At 42.0% G+C, this 22,581-nt stretch overlaps 1 protein-coding gene across 1 annotated transcript in view; it reads left to right on the top strand.

Annotated features, from left to right (window-relative positions):
• Positions 1–22,581, top strand: part of magi3b (membrane associated guanylate kinase, WW and PDZ domain containing 3b) — a 118,462-nt gene that overhangs the window by 1,513 nt on the left and 94,368 nt on the right. The gene's annotated exons all lie outside the window — the stretch shown is intronic.

The following is a 22,581-nucleotide window of genomic DNA, read 5'->3' on the forward strand; positions in this document are numbered from 1 at the left end:
GTCTCGGCAACCTGTTACTGCCAGTATGACCAGAGTTCACCATTCAGAACAGTAATTTAATAGATCTGTGCTCAGGAACGGCTTCCTTTTATGTCTTACATTGTGGTATTTAAATTATACATCAGTTAGAATTGAATAACCGTTGCAAAAAAAAGGGGAATAAAGTGAGTTTAACAGTGTCCACCCATCACTACATCCCTCTGCACTCCTTAAAGGATATCCCAGACTACCACTGTAAACCTCTGACTGTCCCATAACATCTAATTGACCGATTCTCTCACCACTCTCTCAGGGAGATCAAATAGTGATAATGGTAATAATGGCATGTAGCCCACTTGGGGCCTTCTAAGTTAAGTGCACTTACATGCATAGAAATAATACATCCTCCATTACCCAGTCTACTCCACTGTCGGCCACAGAGGCTGGGTTGGGAAGCTGTGTTGTATCCCATTGTCCTTTCACACTCCCCACCCAGCTCTCCAAGGATGCTGGAACATCTTTGGTGCCGACTGTTCTGGTTCTGACCCAACTTAAGGGTCCTCGAGTGGTTTTAGTGGAACTGGTGGGGCAGTTGTGTGTTAGTACGTGAGCTGGGGATTGCCTTACTCCATCTATATGCTGGGCTGGATTGTCTAAACAACAACTGAGAGTGTTGAAAATGTTACATCAGCAGCAGCTGCAGCTGAGTCCCAGGACCTCGGGCCAGAATCCCTCAAGATCTGCTGGGTGTGTGCACATGAGTACTTACAGTGTGTGCATGTGAGTCTTGTAGTTAATATGTTCTTTTACATTTTTTTTTAAATTAAATTAATAATGGATGCATTTTTATATATTTTATAAGCAAACAAGAGATGAAAGGGGATTTTTTTCTTTTGCTAGATTCATGAGTCCAGTGCCTATTAGTGTGCATGCACATGAAGGTGTGTGTGTGTGTATATTTCATAGCTCTACATTCCCCAGAGCTCCTAACACCATGCTCTCTGCCCCACTAACCAAGGATGATTAATAAAGGGCATGGAGGAACGAGAGAGCACAGGAGGGGGAGAGACACAAAGAAACAAAGGGAGAGAGACATAAAGGGAGATGGGGAGAAATTCTTCTCTGCCTTTCGCTCCAGGCTTGACTCCCACGCAAGGCTGTTTTTGCTCTTTAAAGCTCACAGGGATGTAATAGGTGGCAAAGATGGCAAAATTCCTCCTCACATATTTCTTCACTGTCACCCTTACCCGTCTGACCTAGATGCTCATACTCTCATTCAGTCACACCATGCTCTTCAGTGTACAGTTTGGCGTTCGTATACAGATGGGGTTGTGATGTTGTATGATTACGTATTGGCCGCGCGCGCACGCACGCCTGTGTGTATACATTCCTGTGGTAGCCTCATGTTTAATTCACACCTCTTGCATAATTGAGTTAGCGAGTGGATTTTCTCCACTCTGATGGAGGCAGTGGGCCTAGAGGATCAGCTGTTACCAAGAAGCTGCCGTGGCTTGATGGCGGCCGGCAGCGACGGACAGAGTCCCTGGGTCTGCCAGATGTTCCGCTGTGCGCTTCCTAGTATCCTCTTGCGCTCCGGCTGCCTTGGCCTCTGGAGCTGGTGGGCTTCCTGGCTGGGGCGGAGCAAGGAGGGAAGATGGAGAGCTTACAGAGATGCAAAGGCAGAAATTGTGATTTGAGGGATAGGATGCAAGATCCACGTCTCTGTGGGGGTTATTATCTTTCTCAGCTATAGAAATCGAAAGCAATGTGAGCTGAAAGAGTTGCACACAGCATATCCCATTGTTCTCTATAGATTCTTTCGGAGCATCATATATTCCCTAGGGGCTGCCAAGGTGCTCACATACATATCCCATACTGTGTGAAAGTAAGACGTCCACACTACATGTACAACCTACATCAAAACTTAACAATATACCATGAGGTGGGTGTCCCCATTTCCCCAGTATTTTTGATTAAAGTGGAAGATGTCTCTATTAAAAGCTCTGTGCTCGGTGCAGGGGATCTATTTGTGCCGGTACCCCCAGCCCTAGATCGCAAAGTAAGATGCCCGATGAAAAGCTTCATGAATGGCCTCCCAGAATTCCCTTTTTGCCTCACACACAGTAATTTTCTTTTATGCCTTCTATATGTTTGCAGCTTCAATCACGGCGCAATCAAAACACACTTACAACCTGTAGCCGTTGGTGTGCAGCTGAATGGATGACGACAGGCGTCAAACGAATAATTTCACGTTGCAGTGCGGCGCGGACCTAGTGCACCAAGCCTGCTTTTGTTTTTCAGGCGACTAATATTAGCCGTATGAATGTCTGAAACCCATGTAAACAAGCACTCTCTTTAAAATGAAGGCAGCCTGCGTCTTCTCTTATGTCTTAGACAGAAGACGCAGGCTGCTCTAATTTTGAGACTGAAAAAAAAGTCCTGAAATCTAACACTGATTACTAGATTGCAGGTGTATCTAAATAAAATTGTAATTAGGAGAAATAGTCAATCACCTCCGGGTTGTGTGAATAACAGTGCTGGGATTGGATGATGACACTCATTTTGTCTTTATTGATTTTAATATTTAGTAATGGTTGCTGTGATAATGAGAACATACCAAGTCTGCAGGATGGTGTAAATCATCAGTTCCTGTCAGCCGCGAAGTTTCAGAGGCTAATTTTGCTCTTAATTGTCTTTCAATTTTCAAGTCAAATTGCGTAATTGAGTTTGTGTAAGGCCGCGCGCAGTTTGATCACAGTTTGATTTACCTGCTTCTGCTCGCACAGCAGCAGATTTCCCGTTGCCTGCTGATCATGCCAACAGAGAAGAATACAGAGTGGCATGAGCCCCAGAGCCCCTGTATCAAACAGCAATGGCAAGTGTGGGTTAATCACATTAATGCACCTCTCATATCAGAAAGTGCCTCTCAATGGAATCATCCTCTTGACAGGCGATGCTTTGTCACCGCGAAGAGATTTGCAGTCGGCTGAAAGAAAAAAAAAAATAATTTAAAAAAAAAATGGGGGAGTGGGAATACGGCAGCCCAGAGAGCTTGGCCAAATAACTAGAGACATCTGTTCTTGCCTCGGTGTCTGACAGTCATCTAAATGAGGCAGCAGAGCCATCATGTACACCGCTCCCGTGGCACGGAACTCATAACAAAATAATTTAAAGGTTTTTCTCGCTGTGAGTTTAAAATGATTCACTTTTTTTTTTTTTTTAATGCTGATTCAATGAGAAGTCGACCATGTTTTGGTCTGGTCAGGCTCAGTCACTGATCCTGCTGATCTGCTGCTGGACTATTGACTGCGTAGCTACTTTTTGTGATTTTAATTGTTGTTTCATATGCATGTAATGTTACGTTGTTTACAGCTGTCCCTTGGAAAGAAATATTCCCCATCTTATTGTTGCCAGCTGGCTGGGAAAAGAAACAGATGTGCAGATAAAATCATTACATTACATGCGACAAACTGTATGTGGTGAAGGATTTTCATTGGCCTCATTTATAATTTAAAATGTGGGTAAGGCAGCATAAAGAGGATGAAACTTGGCGTACCCCTGCTAGACTCTTATATGAAACATAAACTGAATATTACCTCAGCTAGTATACTGCTACTTTATTTATTGGAACAGCTCTGCTATGCCCCTGTGGAAGAACTTAAAGGAGAATACTATCATTTTTTTTTTTTTTTAAACCCACCGGCTGCAGGGATTTAGGTATACTAAAATGCTCATTGTTGGTTTTCCTTCCTCACAGTTTTCAACGTTTTTGACTTCGCTTCACCGCAATATGAAAATCATCCATCAGAAACATTGAGTTAGTCAACGTACCAGATACCAAGTCTGCTTTTATGGTCTTTAATAGAAATCATTATGTAGTAACGAACACAAGACAATCTAACCGTGACAACAGTATAAAAGCAGATGTTCGCTAGCTCAAGGGTTTAGCTTTCGTTACAACTCAATTTATTTGCTTCCTGGGTAGAAAGATTGGTATTTTATTGGTCGGAATGTTTCTTTTATTCTTTTAATTGGCATAAAGCACGGTTCCAACTCGAGGCCCACTTACTAGATGTGTTTTTTTGGAACTTTCATTCATTCCATACAGTGGATGATATTGCTCAGCTGTAATAGAGATGGGTTTGTTTGCTACTCGTATGTCAGAGCGGCGATTTCCATTTTAATATGCATCTACCCCAGAGAGTCCTTCTGCACATGCAAGAAACCACCAGAAAAAATGTGTCGGTGTAGCTCGGCTAGTGGGAAAACATAAATAAGTACAGAAAGTGGTTATCGTCTCAGTGCTGGGGGAACTGCACAAGACTTCCTCCTAGTTTGAAAGTGAGCAATACTGTAGGAAGGAGGGTGGCATGATTGTCTGTGCCAGTGCTTGTTTTCTGCCAGTCCGTCTTAATGCATTATGTGAGTATTTGGACCCGCGCTTGGTGCTAGGGGTAAAGTAGAGACTACAAATGTCTGGACAAAATACCATGTGAACACGTTGTCGAAATATTTCTGTTTGACTGCCTAGAACCATGTGGCTAAAAGTAGTAGTGTAACTCCTTTTAAGAATAATACTGTTAAATAACATGACAGGTGGTACTGGAGCTCTTTTGTAGTTTCTGTGTATCTACGACAAAAAAAAAAGGTTGGGAACAAGTGCTTTAGTAATACTTCACCTCTACCAGTGAGATGAGGGGGAACGACACTTTATCACGAGCCATCTTGTTTTGTTAACCTCACTAGGCCGCTGGTATGTCGCCTCACTCGTCAGCCAGGGTGGGTTTGTTAGTGCCGCACTGGAACACTTGAGCGAGGCCGTCAAACAAACTGTAAACGCTCGACAGTTGCCACAGCACCCGGGTATGACAATTAGCTGAAGCGTTGTTCCATCTGCGGATATTCTCAACCTCCTAACCTCGCCTCATTAAAGCCTTACCGCTGCTCCCTCTGCACTTCCTTTTCTTCTGACTCAGAGAGAGATATAACACTGTCAGGGGGATTTTAGTCATCTGTTAAGATATTTTACACTTTGTGATAAGTGTGCAGCTTTGTACATGTTGCCTGATTCTTTGTAATTTGCAGCAAAGTTTGCGGCACATAATCAATACAATATATGTAGTAGTAGCGGTAAGAATGGCTGAATATTTAAAGAAACTGAATAACATTTAGCATCATAAATACTCACTATCCTTAAATCCATTTAAAACTGTAATTAAGATATGCCAAAACCTTGTTCACGCAGTCTTTTATGTTAAAATTGAATAGGTGGGAGGGAGGATATGTCTGTTTTTCCTTTATTTATTTCCTTGGAACCACTTCATGATTTTTGCATCAGTTTGGCCTTTCACTATATCATCCTACAAAGCATTTTGTTGATATACAGCTTGTTTGTCCTCTGTGACTGTCATCAAGCTTCTCCCTTATGTGCCTGAGGCAGCTGTCAGGCTTGTAGTGAAGTGCTGCTGTCTTACCACTCACACACACGCATGCATGTGCACGCACGCACTCACGCACGCACGCACACACACACACACACACACACACACATACAGTTGTTTTCATAACTTCAGAGGACATTGCATTGCCTCGCATTCATTCCCTGAAGTCTCTCTCTGAGTCTAACCATAACCGCTACTTTCCTAACACATACCTTAACCTAACGGTACCTTGACCGTGAAACATTACGAGGATCATGAGGATCATAGTGATTTCCCACTACGTGATTGTGTATACAGACTTTGTCCATACACTATGAGCAATACAGGTGTACATACAAAGGGATCTACAAATACACTGTATGACATTTCCTTACATCTGGAAAAAAAACAACTATAAATTATACATTTTAAAAAAAAAATTTTATGGTTACCCAAGACATTTTGTTGCCAGAAAAGGTGAAATATTGATTAACCCCTTGTCGCAAATTCGCGACGCACTGTTTCCGCTCAGACTGCAGCCGAAATAACGCATGTAATGCTCCAATGTCGGCTTGTGCAAATTCAAAAAATACCTGGGAACTTTTTGCAAGCACTAGTTTCTCGTAGGACCAGTTGGAGTGGTAAGCAAAAACACAAATAACTAATTTCTTTATATAATTGAAAAATCAATTCAGGTGTCAAGGGGTTAAATTCTGGTCATTGCAAAGGGATTTCATGCATAAAATGATTAACAATGGAAAATAACTCAATTTAGACTGCAAGTCTTTGTATATGAGCTTTACAGCGATGACACTGTCTTCTGCTTCCACAAATTTTGCGTTTCCCATGTGGTTTCAGGTGTTTCCGAATATTTATATAGAAAAAAAACGTGATAAGATGTAAGTGAATACTGTGTGCAATCTAACAACGTGCAGATTTGTTGAATACGTTGCCCTGCATCGGAAACAACTCTTGTTTCTGTTTTTGGCAACGTACGGCTCAGCATGTAGTGTTGCACCAGTTTTCCCCATAATGCTACTGCAAAACAGAGCTGCCAACATCTCATGGTATCCTAGTTTGTGGGGGTAGAGGAGGGGTGAAGTTGGCGGTGGACGGTGGGAGGAGGCGCAGTGTGTCTACAAAACACACAAGCGTAAAGTTGCTCCCATCCCATGTCCTCAATAATTAATTTATACTACAGCCAAATACTCCACTGTTGTGTGTGTGTGTGTGTGTGTGTGTGGTGACTGGTCGTATTAGAGTAAAAAGGGAGGCTACGCATAGCATCACTCCTGGTCGCCAGCCCCCTTTCATTATTCCTACTTTAATCAAACTGGCGCTGCTCTTGTCACACACTCCATTAGCACCTGCAACAATCTCGATGCTAACAGCATGCTTGATGAGATGGTTGAGAGCTGTAGATTCCGATGTTGAGGAGTGTGTCATGATTATTGTCTTTTAGCTGGTAAATGTACTGTATGTGTAACAATACGTATTGTTAGTCTTGTATTGAGAGATGTACAGGTGGGTGGGATGGCTAGTAAACCATGATTTCTGTTTGATTTCAGCACATTGCGAACAATCATCATCAGAAATAGGGATGTGCCGATCAAGTTTATTTGCTCCCTGATCTGATACCAATCTTTTAATATATTCAGTATCGGCCAATAAGAGTCCTGATCAGATCTTAATAAACAAAATGTCCTCATCTGGACATTCATAAAGACTTCTCTTAATTTACCTGTGTTCTCCTAGATCACGTGTGCACCTTGTGACCTGTGTTCTCTACTCCAGAAATAGACACGTCATACCAACACCATGAACTCCACAACCCTCTGTAATATTTTTCACCTTGACTCTGTGTCAAGGAAATTATTATTTTTTCTTCTTTTAAACTCGGCGTTCAATGTTTGTTGTTGTTACGTTGACGTATGCCCTTTTCTGTTTTGTAGGTGGCCAATCAAGTTGGTAGTGTTATGTGACGATCCCCTTCCACCACCTCGCCAAACATCCAGATTTCACAATTTCCAAATTGCTGTCTGACTGAAATTCTTCCACACAGCAGACATTTTTAGTCACGTGATTTTGGTTCTTCTTTGATTTTTGGCAGCTTTGACAACGTTTTGATGCTACAGGGACGTGGTTTTGTGGCAGAGCTAAAATGAACAACTACAAAAGATCAGACTTGGCTGATAACGCTCCGGGACATCCTTAATTTGAAATCACGAGTTGCTTTGTTTATAGAACTACTAATGTCTTCCTGTAATTATGCTACTTTGGGCAGCATGCATGCTGTGTATATGTTTGCTAACGTGGAAGGAAATACTTGGCGTCGTTCGTCCTCAAGTCATCTATAGAAAGATGTGTTTGTAGTGTGTGAAAGGAAAGGGGAAAAAAAGAAAAAGTGGCATTTATTTAAACCTTGATTTAAGTTGAGCATCATACATATTTCATAGACTTTTGTTCAGAACTCCTTGCACATAATCATGTGGAGATTGGATGGACACTGGTGGACATTGGTTGTGGTGGCAGTGTGTTGGAGAGGGCGAGGGATTGTGGGGTCATACTAGTACAAGCAAACAGCATAATCTCTCCAATTCAAATGTATTCTACACGGAAAAAGCCCATTATGGGAAGCTGCATCTTCACCATTACCGAGTCGTCTCTCTAATTGCATTGTGTACAGTATCTTATAATAGCACTGGTCATGGAGCCGTAAAGCATACAAATAGCATCTGGGTATTTACAGTATATACAGTTTCCTCTGGGATATTTTTATTTATTTTTTTTATCGGGGGGGGGGGGGGGGATCACTTCCTCTGTGCCATCAGTCTCCGTTCCAATTAAAGGCTCTGTTGTCGTCTTAAATGCCCGTTAGCACTCACACTGCGATATAATGACCAATTCTAATCTTGGCCCAGTAAATATGTATTTATTGAAGGGTTATAAAATCATTTGTTACTTTTCTGTTGTGCTCTAATAGTGAGGAATTTGCAGTTGGGGTTTGGTTTCGCTGCCGACTGAGCAGATGAGGAATAATGGGCAGTGAAAGTGGTTATTTTTTGCATTGACCTGCATCTTGCTTGGCCTCATTACCCACTGTTCCTTCTGCCTGATTTGTGGAGAACGCTTCTCCATTCCTGTCAGCCCATCGCGACGGCCATAAGCCTTATTTTCTCCATGTAATCGGTATTCATTTGTCCTTTTCCAAATGTATTGTGTATATTCTAGTCGTCTGTTTATGCTGTGAATACCCAGATGCTTGTCAGATGGCTCCAGTGCCAAGTGGTATTGTAAAAGCAGTGTCAAATAAGGGTTATCATTCAATCTCCAACCCAAATGTAATCCTCAAAAGAGGATCATACCAGGAGCTCAGAAATCCCCAAAAGATATTTTATTTTTATATAATATAGCGGCCATCTCAAAATACACATTTTTATGCCTAGTGTGTGCATCTGTCACATCCGGTAAATATGAAACTGTACTGGGGAGAAAACAACATAAAGGGCTGGATGCGAGTGTGCCAGTGTGACGGGGTCGTCTTCTGGACGAGCATTGTCTCTTGTCAGTGTCTGGAAGCAGATTGGAGGGGATGGCTGGTGAAGAGTCACTCCTCGGTCTGAGCGTCTTTGTTTATTTTACCAGAGGCGCAGCAGCCATACGGCGGCTGACTGACCCAGCGCGTGAAGGACGTTATCTTTATGCAACAGCGATCGCTACATGCAATCGTCCCTGCACCCCCATTCAGCTGCGTTCGGTGATTGCACGCTTGGCCGGCGTGTCGCTTCCCACCTTCCTATTATCCAGATGTGCATTATCCTCTGACTGGTGTTTATCACTGCAAGATAGGGGTTTAGGTCACCTCTAGACAGCTCACAGGTAATGAGCCTTGACATCTGAATTAGTCTGCTCTTTCAAAGGGTGATTAGCAGGCAGTTTAGGATTCTGGGGTGGGGGGGGGGTGTTGATAGGTAGACATAAACAGAGGTGATGGGCTGGTGGGGTTCAATCTCTGTGGCTCATGATGGGAGGCTTGCCAGTAATACAGTTCATCATGAAATGGTCACGGTATGGTTTTGCAGATGACAGAGGGTGGTATGGAGGGGATGACTCGGTCCACTGCAATTATGTGTTTACACTGGTGATTTAACCACTTGGAGTATATCATTCTCATTAGCTGATACCGCACTTTGAGCAGCCAACCAAGCTGCTGCCCTCATAAACTTCACGAACAGCAGAAATCAAGAAACCAAATCCTTTTCATGTGCCTGTGTCTTGGCTGCATGACTGGCTGGCCCAGCTGTTACGCTCATCCCTTCCCCAGCTCTTTTATTATTCCTTGGCTGTGCGATTCGCTGTGTGCTTGTGGCGGCAGGGGGAACGGCTGGCTTTGTAGAATCTTAATAGCGGCGAGCTAGTGCCAAGCTTTCCATTCGCCGCTTGCTGCAGGCGTGTGACTGAATGCCAATGAGACATTAGGGTTGAAACGGGATGGATCAGGCCAGGCCGAGGCGGGCAGAATCTGAGTGGCTGTAGAGCCCTTTACCAGGTGAGGAGCGTGCATGTCGACTCCCAGAGGTTTCACAGCAAGAGGCGCGGCGTGTCTCTGTGTTATCGCTGCGCACCTAATCGTCAAGATGTGCCCTCTCTTGTGCTTCTCTGTCAAGTGGGAGATAATCTAAGAGCATTCTGTTCAACTTTGCTTGGCTTTCTCTGTAATATATGGCCCCTGAAAGAGAAGATGTTACGTTAAGCCTGATAGATTCTGATCCACTAATGATATAGTAATAAATGACGTCAAAACTGGGGGACCAAGCGTAGTCTGAATCTTCTCTTCTCAGGCTGTGTGATAAAATATGGTGATTTATTTTTTTTTTTTTTAGATTTCTATTGAATAACTGACTACGGTTTCTCTTTGTTTTTCTTTTTAAAATGCATGGGAGCAATGTCTTATTTAAGCATGTCCTTGTAATAACACTGTTGACTGTACACTTCAGCCTTGATTCAGATATAATCTCCTCAAATCCCCATATACCCACAAATTATTTATCGCTGCCTTTGTTTAATGTTGTGTTGACTGAATAAAAAATACAGTCGCTGAAGATGGTATTTTAAAACTGCAGTTGTAATGCAGAGTTACTTTTTAGGTCCTCATATTTCTTTGATTTCTAGCTGCATGCAGTACTTGCCAGTTCTAATTTGTGTCTCTCATGGACTAGCCATCGTTTGGGTCTCAAAAGTAACCATTGGGTTAGTTAACCTGAAATACTCCGACAACCTGGATCAAAAAGTGCTCAGTTTTTTCAGTTGATTTCCCACGTTGCACCTGTTTCCTGATCAAAACAAAGATGGCAGCTCGTCGGCTACAACTACAAAGGCAAGGGAAGACTGAAGTGTGTCTGCACATTGATTTGTGGATATGTACGTTATTTCGCATCTTGAACAGACACAGCACAAGTTGTCAACGGCGTCAGGACCCGTTAATATGCTATGAACGGAAAGCTGTAGTGCTCTGGTTTTCCTTGTAAATGCTCCTACACAGACACTGGCACATTAACGTGTTTCCTCCGCAGCATGCACATGGTTCTCCGCATGACGCAGATGCTGTTAACAGTGGGATGGAATGATGGGCGGATGCAGAAGGCCCAGTTACCCAGTCACTGCCTAATCTGATTACAGATGGCTTCACACAGTCGTCCTGACGGATGAAGGGCAGTCATCAGGGAAGGGACAGATGGACAAGCTACGGTTGTTAGCAGCTGTGGTTAACTCTGTTGCGTAATATACAGTTGTGTTCAGGAGGAGGAACCATGTGACTGCATTCCGCTGCATTATTTTATACCATTGCCAGGGTGGTGTGGTATAGCAGTTTTGAAGAATTTGTGATTTTGAACATCTGAATGGTTGTATATCATAAAAACGTGTCCTAATACATAGACATTAATCATCATCATTTCCCATATTTACCTCTGCTGTAGTCTAATATGGTCTATAATGTCACTTCCCTCATGGTAAAGAGAGTGAATTAAGATGAATTAATGTGCTCCAGTCAGATCGTATAGGGCACATGTAACACTGCTGATTAATTGACTAAACAACAATCAAGAAGCATAGTGGCATGTGCTGATTAACACCGCCTGCGTGCGTACATATTTCATATATTTTCCCTCCCATCACAATCGTGACTTCACAGCGGTTTGTAAGAGTAGCGAGCGGAGATGAGGCGCTCTGGTGCTGGAGGCGCTCTCTGTCAGATTTCCAGATGAACGTAGAAGAGGCACTGAAGTGAGAAACGGCTCATGTAATGCAAGCATGTACAGTTGTACACAAAGTTGCACTGGCAGTATGTCTGGCAGACTGTCTATTAAAAGCTCACGATGGGCGGCTGAGGCTCAGGTGGTGGAGCACTTGTCCACTGATTACAGGGTTGGTGGTTTACCTCCGCATGAGTCTCCTCGGGCAAGACACTGAACCCCAAACTGCTCTTGATGGCAGTCTGTCTCCTTGATTGGCAACTCGGCGTGACTGGTGATTGAGTCTGTGTGCGAATGGGTTAAGTGTTTTGTAAATCAGCTAAACCTTATAGGAGCTTTATAAACACAGACCTTGTAAAGCGCTCCTCTCTCTTGTTTGCACATTTGTTAGCTCTATTGTAATACTGCATCATCTCGCTGCTACTGTTCCACCAACAATATAGTCGTGCCACGAGGACAGCCTTTTTGAGTTTGGGCCTCGTTCTTTCTCTTGCAGCCAGAGATCTTCCTGTCGGCAGCTTTGAGCCACATATTCTCTCTTCTCAAAGGGGTCACTCCCCCGAGAGCAGAGATGCTGGGAATTACTGCTGCACTTCAAATCCAATCAAACTCACAATACTGGCGTCTCATACTAATACACCTCACATGAGCTGATGTCTTGGCTGTGCTCAGTTCAGCTCAGTTGTGTGCGCTTGGCAACATCAGTTTGTACCATTATGAGGTTATTAGCTGGCTGTTTTATTGCGCGCTCTTTCTCTCTCTCTCTCTCTCTCTCTCTCTCTCTCTCTCTCTCTCTCTCTCTCTCTCTCTCTCTCTCTCTCTCTCTCTCTCTCTCTCTCTCTCTCTCTCTCTCTCTCTCTCTCTCTCTCTCTCTCTCCCTCCCTTTCCTGTGGACGATGACATTGCTGTTTGCTAATTTTCTATCTTATGCTGCTGCTAACGACTTGCAATTAATTTGCATTGATGGTAATTATGAATTACTTTCTTGCAGCGGCTTAACCTATTTTTCTTTAATTATTCAGCATGTGCGTTACGATGCTTTCATGCTCTTAATTTAGCGTGATTGAGTATTAGGGGTGTTAGGCACTGAAATGGTTTTAATGCATGTTTTTTTCCCAAGTTGTTGTTGTTTTTCAGGGTCTCGTACAGTTTTGCTGCAAACTATGCTCCGTCACAGTTCATCATCTCCAGACATTGTTATTGCCAGCTGTGATCTGTGAAAACAGATTTTCTCCTCTCTGACTGGAGTTTTCGGGGTTTGAGGTTAACTCACTGAAGTCTATTTAAAATGACTGTAATGAGTTTTAGTGATTTGGAACACACTTAAACAGTGAAAGTTGCCGACTGGACAAAAAGTATAAAATACAAGGCAGATTAAATGTAGAGCACTGATAGAGATTGACAGCTGCTTTAAAAGCACCCTTCATTTTTCTAGTTGAGGATGATGAAAGCTTTCTTACGTTTAGCTTTAAGGACTGTCAGCAGCAATGAATCCTGGGACCATCCTGAGCTCCACATTTCTGACTAATTTAGCCTCATAAAGAGGAAGGAAGCTTTCCCAAAGTGGCTTTTATAAATAATGATATAGCAGTGACTAAGCCTGTGCAATGTCCAGGGAAGCAATCCAGCCGTAGCATGCAAGGTACAATGATGACTCTGGTATTTACCATTTGTGAAAACGAAATCTCAAAGCTCCAAGATCAACACTGACTTATAAAAGATCTGCACTGATGCAAAATAACTCCCACAATTAAGCAAAAAAAAGGTTTAAAAAGATGTATTTATTTGTTTGTTCCTAGATTTAACATGAAAGCATGCAACACACGTCTGCTTCAGACGTAAAACCCTACAATAAGCCTTTGAAAAAGACTTCATTGTGTGGATTTAAAGAGAGGCAGTTGTCAATTAAAATCCAGTTTGACATAAGGCCGCTGCTCCTGCTTCCCTTTTGTGTGCTTACAATATGTGAGATCTTTGAAGATTTGTTTCTCACGCCGGAATACATCCTCTCTGATTCATCTTCATTTCAAACAAGCTTTAGATTATATAGCTGTGTTTGCATAAAATATTAAATTGCTGCTATCTATAGTATGCATCTAGTGTGTACATGTCAGCCGTCTCTGAATGACAACACGTCTGCGTGCTCATACAAGCAGGTGTTTCATCCTGTCTGGGTAGAAAAGTAGCCAATAAACTTTTAACAATCAAGTCCTTCACGTATGTCAACGTTTCTTTCATCGTTCAAGGACTTGCTGTTGCTGCACTTTGGTCTGTGGTTTCATGCGCAACGTCAGTGATACATGGCAAATGGTGGTTTTATCTCTGAATATTGATACAGATCTGTCGGCTCTCGCCGCGTTTCTTCGCCTGACCTCGTGGCATCTGTGGCAAGTCGAGGCCCGCTGTATTGCTGAAACGTTCAGCGAGGAAAGAGGTTGTTTGGCGTACAGTATGTGCTGCTCTTATTTGGAGATCCGAGCTCAGTTTCAGACCAATTTTATGATCCAGTGATCAACATTTAGCTGTTGTCGTCTTTGTCACTGGATTTCCAGATTATTTTCTTCCCCAGTTTGTGTTAATAATGATTTGCTGTGAATCAGTTCCATTCAAAATGTCCAAAAACTCATGATGACATGTTTTTGTTGCCCAGATTGCAGTCCAAACCCTAAATGGATTCAGTGGAAACTAGAAAATACATGGACGTACACTAAAAAAATGACAATATTCAACTTCAGATTCAATTTCTGCACACTGCTTTTTTTTAAAAATTAAGCTCAAAATGAAGAGATCTGCAACAAGTATTTTATTTTTTCACATTTTTTGTCAATGATTTGTTGAAAAGCTTTAAGGTTCAGGAAAACGTGTGCAACGTTTGGAGGTTGTTTACCTTCTACCTTCTCCAAAAGATTGTTGTCCCCCCCCCATACTGGGGGTTGGGATTGTGCTTTGACGCTTCAGGCCAGATGATGCAGTGTGGCATCATGATCTCGCCGCTGATTCATTACAGAGTGAGCCAGTTTGTGTTTTGACAAGGCTCACTCTGACCCCGAGCCCCAGTCTGTCTGGATGGCGGTTTTTATACCTGGATGAGCAGCGCTGCCATTGGCATTCACCCACACATGAAGATACCTACAAACAAATTCAAAAAGACACTCTCGCGCGCGCACACACACACACACACACACTGACAGCTATTAGGTGGGCTGCGGTGAAAATGGAAGTCAGTAAAAGGCAGTCCTGCTTCCATCAAAATGAGGTTTAGTTCCTGATATGTTGTGTAGGTTGATGGATATTTTAACTCTGAAATTAGAATCAAACTCAGACACCAGTGATATTAATTTTATCACGGTGAGTGTGTGATTGTGGCTGTCTGCAGACTGACATTTGAACAGTTAATAAAGCAGAAAAGACTTTCCTCAGCTAGACTAATGTGTAGGCCAGCGGAGACAGAGCAACTAAAAGTTAATTTAAAATATGGATGATGGAAATGACATTTTTAGCTCCCTCCAGTATTGTGAAACGGGAGTTCCTACCCATCCTTTCCTTGTTTGGCGCTGTCATGTTCAATAATGCATTGAATCACTTATGAGGGTACATTTTTGTACATTATTCAATTAAGGGAAATAGAATCTTGCATACTTGTGAATCACGAATTACGCACTCTTCCTCTTATTTTACACTTCATATGATATCCAATTAACAAAAGAGAATGAGTTGGAAACCTCATATTGTTTCGCCGTTCCTCAAAACACGGCAGCCTTGCTTGACGAATCCCACTGCCTATTGTCTCACAGTGTTGTTCTCATAAATGTACTTAAAATTAAAGCATTATTGTCTCCCTCCACCAAATTAATTATACAAATCTCCAATTTAAGTTATGCAAGTTGTTTGTTGAGTGCTGCGGGAGGTGCAAATGTCCACCACACAGTCTGTATCCGTGTCCTAATTTTCATGCACGCATTATTTTCATTTTTATGCTTAAAGCTCCTTCACCAAACAAATAATTTTACTTCTGGAGAGATATGTGAGAAAAAAAAAAAAAAAAAAGCAAATATCCAATTTTATATTGATAAAAATCCCATTTGTGGCGGAGCATTGCAGATACACATTTCTCTATTTGTGAGTCGGATGCCCTAAGGAAGACCTCTGCTTTTTTGAGTTTTTTGATTGTGTGGACGGTAAAAAGGATGCAAGGCCGAAAGAACAATACATCCCAGGAAAAGAGTCCATTTGGCAAGCCATCTCGCACAATGTCCCAGGCTCACAGCCACACACCAGACCAATTTAATTTCTCTGGAACATAGAAACAAAAATTGATCTGTGTAAATAGACTGGGTTACTGTGACCCTGGAGGAGCCTAACAGAGGAACACAGACAAATATATCCACTTATCCATCCATCAGTCCATCTACCCATCTGTCCACTCAGCCATCCAGCCAGGCATCGGTTTTCCAGACGGGGATGTTGCTCACTGTGACAGGCTTATTGACAGCCCAGAGAGGAGCTCAGGATTACGGGAACAGAGGGCGACATGAATTCTTGTCAGGCTGATGTGGAAGGTAAGGCTTGCGGACTGTCAACGGGCTGAACACACCTCAGTGACATGAATGGAATCCACGGGGCTGTACCTCAGCAGAGAAAGCATTTCAATGAAAACCAGTTGAGCCAGTAGCACCTTTGGACATGCTCAGCTGGTGCTTTTATTTATCTGTCTCGCTCAGGAGGAGGGAAGACGTATGTGAGTTGATTTAATTGCTTTGCTGACCTTTAAAAGGGAAAGAGGGGGAAAAAACAGCCATTAAATTAATTAATTTCATGGTCTAGCTGGGAAGCTACCGAGGAGAAGAAAAAAAAAAACAATTCTGCACATAAAGTATATGTTGTGTATATTTATCTAAAGAGCATCATCAGTAACGCTCAGCTTTAAATGGCATCTAAAGTTCACAGGAAGAGAAGCCTCCATATCTTGTTGTCTGAGCTGAGGTAGTGAACTGACACGGCGTCAACTTATCTAAATCAGACATTTTTAGCACGTTTTTGACTAGAACATGGATGAGTGATCACATTACTTTTCATCTCCCCTCCAGGACACGGACTCCAACCTGACACTCCACATAACTTGCAACATTCAGGACAGAGCTAGCCTTGGGTTATTAGTCAATTCTAATGTTCATATGTGTGAGGACACCTCTGCACACTTCTATATACGTGGCAGCTGAGAGAGGAGCATCGACTGATGTCTTCACACGATCTATGTCTGGGTTTAAGTCACAAATTGGTGTAACTTCAGAGGCTTCACCTTTAGAAATGGTCAGAAGCAGCTGTGATTAAAGAGAATCGGGTTGTTTGTTTTTGACCAATTATCCTGGCAGTTGAATTCTACAACATATCTGAATTGCAGGTGTGGTAAGGAACAAGCTGCCACCACAAGGCCCTGCCTGCTGCTGTGCACAGAATGGGTGGAATAATCCTTCGCTGTAAAGCCAGTGATTAATTATTTGGTATTCAGATCCACCCAGCCGCACCGAGCGTGTTCCCGAGCTTTATGTCTGAACAAACTCTTCCAACAAAGTCCTCCCCAGTGATCTTCCTCATAAACATAAACATGTTAAAAACCTCTAAACAACATGGTATCCAAAACCAACATGAGTTGTGACATAAGTGGACGGCCATTCAGGAGAATATGAATTTATAAAGCTAATTTTACAGTAATATTGTGGCGGCGGATTTCACACTGTGGGGCTTCCACTTTCTGTCTGAAAAGCAATTGTAGCCGCGATAGAGCTCGATTTCATTTTCCAGCTGCAGCCAATGTCCTCTTATCACTCCTTTCACTTTGACGCCTTTTATAATAGCTTTACACAGACATAGGAAGAATCCCAGCAACCTATTACCCCTACCTGCATTCAATTTTCGTAAGCTCAGCCTGAAATGCCAACCCTACCCTGCCCCACACCACACTGCACTACTTGTGTGTGTGTTTTGTGTAAAAAGAGACATTTTCTTGTCCATACTTTTGCATTCTGACATTTTTCAGGTAACCAGTATTATTTGTTACAAAATAGCCTCTTCATAGTTAATTCTCAAGATTGAGAGGCTGATTTGAGCTATATCTATAGATAAGGTAAAAATACTATATGATACTATACAAAAAGATAGGAAACTATAATTGGGAAACTGGAGTACGCTATATTTAAATGTCAGTTGCTGTGGACTCAAGCCCACAGGATAATGTAAATTCTAAAAAAAAATAGAGAGGAGTCATGAAGTCTGCAAACTCGTTCTGAATGTGTATACAGTGTAAAGTAGCCTTTGGATTGTTGACACCATTAAATACTAGTTGTTCCAGTTAAAGTGATGTTGTAATAGGAAAACGCCTTAGAGTGAGGATGTATCATTTTGAGTGTTTCTCTAAAGCTACCCTTTAATGCTTTTGACCACTGGTAGTGCTGTTGAGCAGTTTATGAGCAAGCATCTCACAGGTGATCCTGTATCCATTACTGTCCGCGAATACACATGAGTCCACTGAACCACTGGTGTCCGGCATGTTCCAAGAAAGGCAACAAAGGCAGCGCAGAAGGAGACGTTCATGTAAACGGTGCTAGTTGCAAACAAATCAGCGTTGCAGATATTTTATGAGGAAGGAAATGCGCAAATGTGCCTTTGTTTGTTTACAGGAAAACTCATTTGAAACTGTTGTCGAACTGGTTTAAACCACGCCACTAAATTTAATGTAGCCTAATTATGCACAGTGCAGTGAAGTTGTATTATGAAGGACGACACTTTTTGGTAAAATGTCATTTGATTCTGATGAGTTTTTTTCAGTGGGTGATTACACAAAACTGGATGTGTTTGATGGAGTCTGTGGCATATTCTATTTGCGGGGTCGGGAACAGACGGCAAAGTTCTCTGTTTGTGTTATACAGTTAATTTATGTAATTCGTGCCAACTGGAGCCTCTTGAAAAATGTTAGAGATAAGAGTAATTTAAAATCTAATTAGATAACAAGCAATATTAGAGGGTTTGTTATGATAATTTAACAGAACATGCTGATAGCGAGTTATACACGCACTGGTAATGTGGCCTTGTCAGCTTCCCTCACGTCAGACCTCCTCCTATAAGAAACACTTTGTTTATAACCTCTGGCAGTTACATCAGCAACACATACAGGGTAAATGATAAAATTAGCCACCCTGGATAATAAGTCTTGGCTCAAGTTTCTATGGTAACGGCACCGAAGCGTGATGTGCGGAACTAAAAAGTTAACTACTCTTGCTGAGATAAATCAGCCTTCAAGCAGGTTTTTTTTAAAAAAATTCTGCATCAGCCCTGAAAGATGGGTAGCTTTTGTTCAGTTAGCTGACCCCTGCCCAACCCCTCCCCATCCTTACACGTCAACTCCCAATCTTGAGCTCCTCCCCTTTATCTGGGCGTTTATTCCCGAGCAGTTCTATTATCGGGCTCTCCTGCATTCATGTGTCAGTGGATGCTCCGTGATACGAGGTGGCAGGGCGCAGAGGCACTGAAGCATTTCCGCTCCAAGTGTCCTCTCTCCCCATTTCCCCTCTTCTTCTCTTTTCTCTCCTATTATCCTTTATTATTTGGCTCTACTCTTTTGCCCATCTGGCCCTTCCCCAGACAAGTGCATGCAGACGCACACGCATGTGATGTACTCATGGCCTATTTCTCACACACTCAATTTTCATCACTTCAGAGGACATTGCATTAACTTAAATTAGTTTCTTGGAGACTTACTAGAGCTCCACCCATCACCACATCGTGACTAACCTGAAACATCCATCTAACCTTAACTTAAACCTAAACATACCCTGAAGCTTGTCTTAAAAGTATATTTGAATGATTGACATTATAGGAAGACACGTCCCCGCAATGTGACTTACGACCTCACAACATAAGTAATGCAAGTGTGCACTCACACACTCGCTCACATTGCCACAGGGAACTGTGCTGAGGTATGTGTCTGTGTTCAACCACTTGCCCCCGAGTCAAAGAGTAAATCACTCAAGCATTGCCTGCAAAGAGGAAAACACCATTTCTTTCTTTACTGGAAGCTCTTAATGCATGCTTACATTGTGCTTACATAGATGGACCCGAGAGCTTTACGCGTGCATGTGTGTATGTAGGTGGGTGAATGAAAATGCCCACGTGTGTCCCGGGAGCTGACAGGAAGAGAGGCTTGAGATAAATGGTCCATTGTCTGCTCCAGAGCCGGACGGGAGTGCACAGCTCTTGTTGAAGAAGTAGAAAAGCCGCGGTGAATAACTGGATGTGCTTGCCCTGTTGTTGATTTAGAGGGAGGCTATATCCACCTCTGGCTGGTTTCTACTCTCTGAGCCTGTATTTCCGGATCCAGGACATCTTGTGTACCTGCGCCTGTTCCTTCTTGTTTTTTGTTCTGGCAGCACTCAAGGAGGAAGAATTTAAGATCTTTAATTAAACAAAAAGTAGTAATACTACAGTTCAAATCACTCACCATTTAGTAAAAAATTACTTATATAGAAGTATTGTTATGACAGTTTACTAAATACAGTATTATATTATTGCAGCAATTATTTTTACAAACATATTGGTCTATAAAATGTCCCAAGTTGCACTCTTAAAAATGGCACAAAACAAGATTTGTTATTTAGTTTACTCACAAAAGGTAAGAATTCATGGGAATATTAGGATTGAACTATAATTTTGTTGATATTGTTGCTTTAACAACTTCTCATAAGAGGATGCAATCTGGTCAACAATAAGTCTATACAAATATTTAGAAAAATAACGTCAAAAGGGGTTACAGTTAACTAATGCATTTTTAATTGTAGGTCCTGTATTGGTCCTAATAAACAGACTGAAAGTCCACATAGCTGCATCTCTAATTCTTCTAGAGAATCAGGATTTGTATACATGGTTATCGGCTGGGCTAGGAGCAGATTATCAGGGCTGTGGAGTGGTTGTATGGTCAGATAATACAGTCACTTATATAATCCTGTGTGTGCAGTATGTGTTCGTATTTAGATGTGTGCTTGTTGTCAGGAGATCTACCATCTGAAAGATGTTCCCTTGATGGATGACTGAGATGGCTCCGTCCTGTACATGTTCAGGTCAGTGGTCAGGGGGCATCACAGCGGCATTTTATCTACATTAAATAAATTAAATGCAGCTCAGTTGTTCTGGGCACATGTTGAGTAACCTGATCTGAGAAATCCCATTTGAAAATATGTTCAGTGTTTTATTGTTAGCCTGCTTTCTCGCTGTATTAGATAGTTCCTATTGTGAAGAAAATGCATGTATACCATTTCATCGAATGTGAATCTCATATTTACATCTCAACAACAACTCGTTTTACAAAATAAAAAATAAATTCCAAACCTTTTCCACAAAAAAAGAAAAGAAAAAAAACATAAATTCATTAAATTGCTACAAGGTGACTTGGATAAAATGGTCCCAATGCTATATAACAATAAAATAAACAGTTTAAAAACTGACTGCTAACCTTGGATGCTTCCAAAGTTCCGAAGCTAAATGACTTATAAGAATAAGTTTTAACTTTCTGGCTGCATTCTTTATGTGCAAGTCCTCCTCTTGATGTAAATGTGTAGGGTTGCAGGGTTTCAGTACCTCTAAAAAAAATAAATAAAAAAATGCCAGCATCAAGCTGAACTGGGCCTCTGTGGAGAGTTTGTTTTTTTAATACAAACAGAACATGATGCCTACAGGGAGGGAGAATGACACGTACTGAAGAGATGGGATGCAGGACATTTTTTTTTATCAATTATGTGCTCAGTCTCATAGCTATGATACTGTAGAAATTGCAGGACTAGCTACAAAGCTCTACTAGCTCTTTAGCCTACAACAGTAAACCCTTAATGGGCCGGGGTCATTCATTCAAACAACCATCCACGCTCACATCCACACCTACAACCAGTGAAGAATCACCAATTAAACTAATGAGCATGTGTTTGCACTGTGGGACTAAGCCACACTACCTGGAGAAAACCCACGCAGGCACAGGGAGAACATGCAAACTCCACACAGAAAGGCTCCAGCTGGAGTGTAGGTTCAAACCAGCGGTTCAAACCCAGAATATTCTTGCCGTGAGGTGTTAGTGTTAAAGACTACACCACTGTGCTGCCCTCTGGGGTCAACAGCTAACCCAAAATCTTCAATTGTGTTACAATCAGAATGGAAAGACGTGTTTGTGTAACCGTGGCTACCAACTCATTCAGATACCAGATGCTCAGGCTTAAAAATGAGACATATTCTGAGTCTTGTGGCAGAAACTCTGTCTTGGATTCCAATAAAGAGTTAAGAAACATTTTAAATAAAGGAGAAGCGTTGCATGGATGTCACTAAATGCTTGCCTCAGTCTTATATGGCGCTGAATATACTTCTCCCAAAGTTTGATAGTTATCAGATATATCCTTCAGTGATGAGAAAAAAAATCTCATCTCCATCTGTTCTGTCAGGCAGCTAAGATCCTGCTGAAGATTTCACATCACGTACAATCAGCATGCTTTGAGCCACCGGCTCACATTCAGTCTTTGAAGTAGTCTGCTTTTCCCTTCCCTGGTCCCTTCTCCCTTGCCAATACTTTACCTCCCTCAAAGCTGTGTTCCCATCAGTCCCTGCTTATAACTGGGGCACTGCTACGATTGTTGTGCAGCGTTTTATACTGAAAAGTGCTGAGTTTTTGTGATAAATGCATGCATCAGGGTTTCTCTTTATGTATGCAGTTTTTAAGTACATGATGTCTGTTTGTACGTGCAGGCCAAAGATGAGGATATACATACACTTGGAGTCTTGCACAAAAAGATGTAGTTTCACGCGGCATTGGCCCAGGGTATCAGTGTCGGTAGTGCATATGTAAAGCGGATTGTAATTTGTGTTTGACTGTTGACTGTTTGACTTCTCCAGTGAAG

The sequence above is a fragment of the Chelon labrosus genome (assembly GCF_963514085.1).
Source record: "Chelon labrosus genome assembly, chromosome: 4".
In the NCBI taxonomy this organism is placed as follows: domain Eukaryota; kingdom Metazoa; phylum Chordata; class Actinopteri; order Mugiliformes; family Mugilidae; genus Chelon; species Chelon labrosus.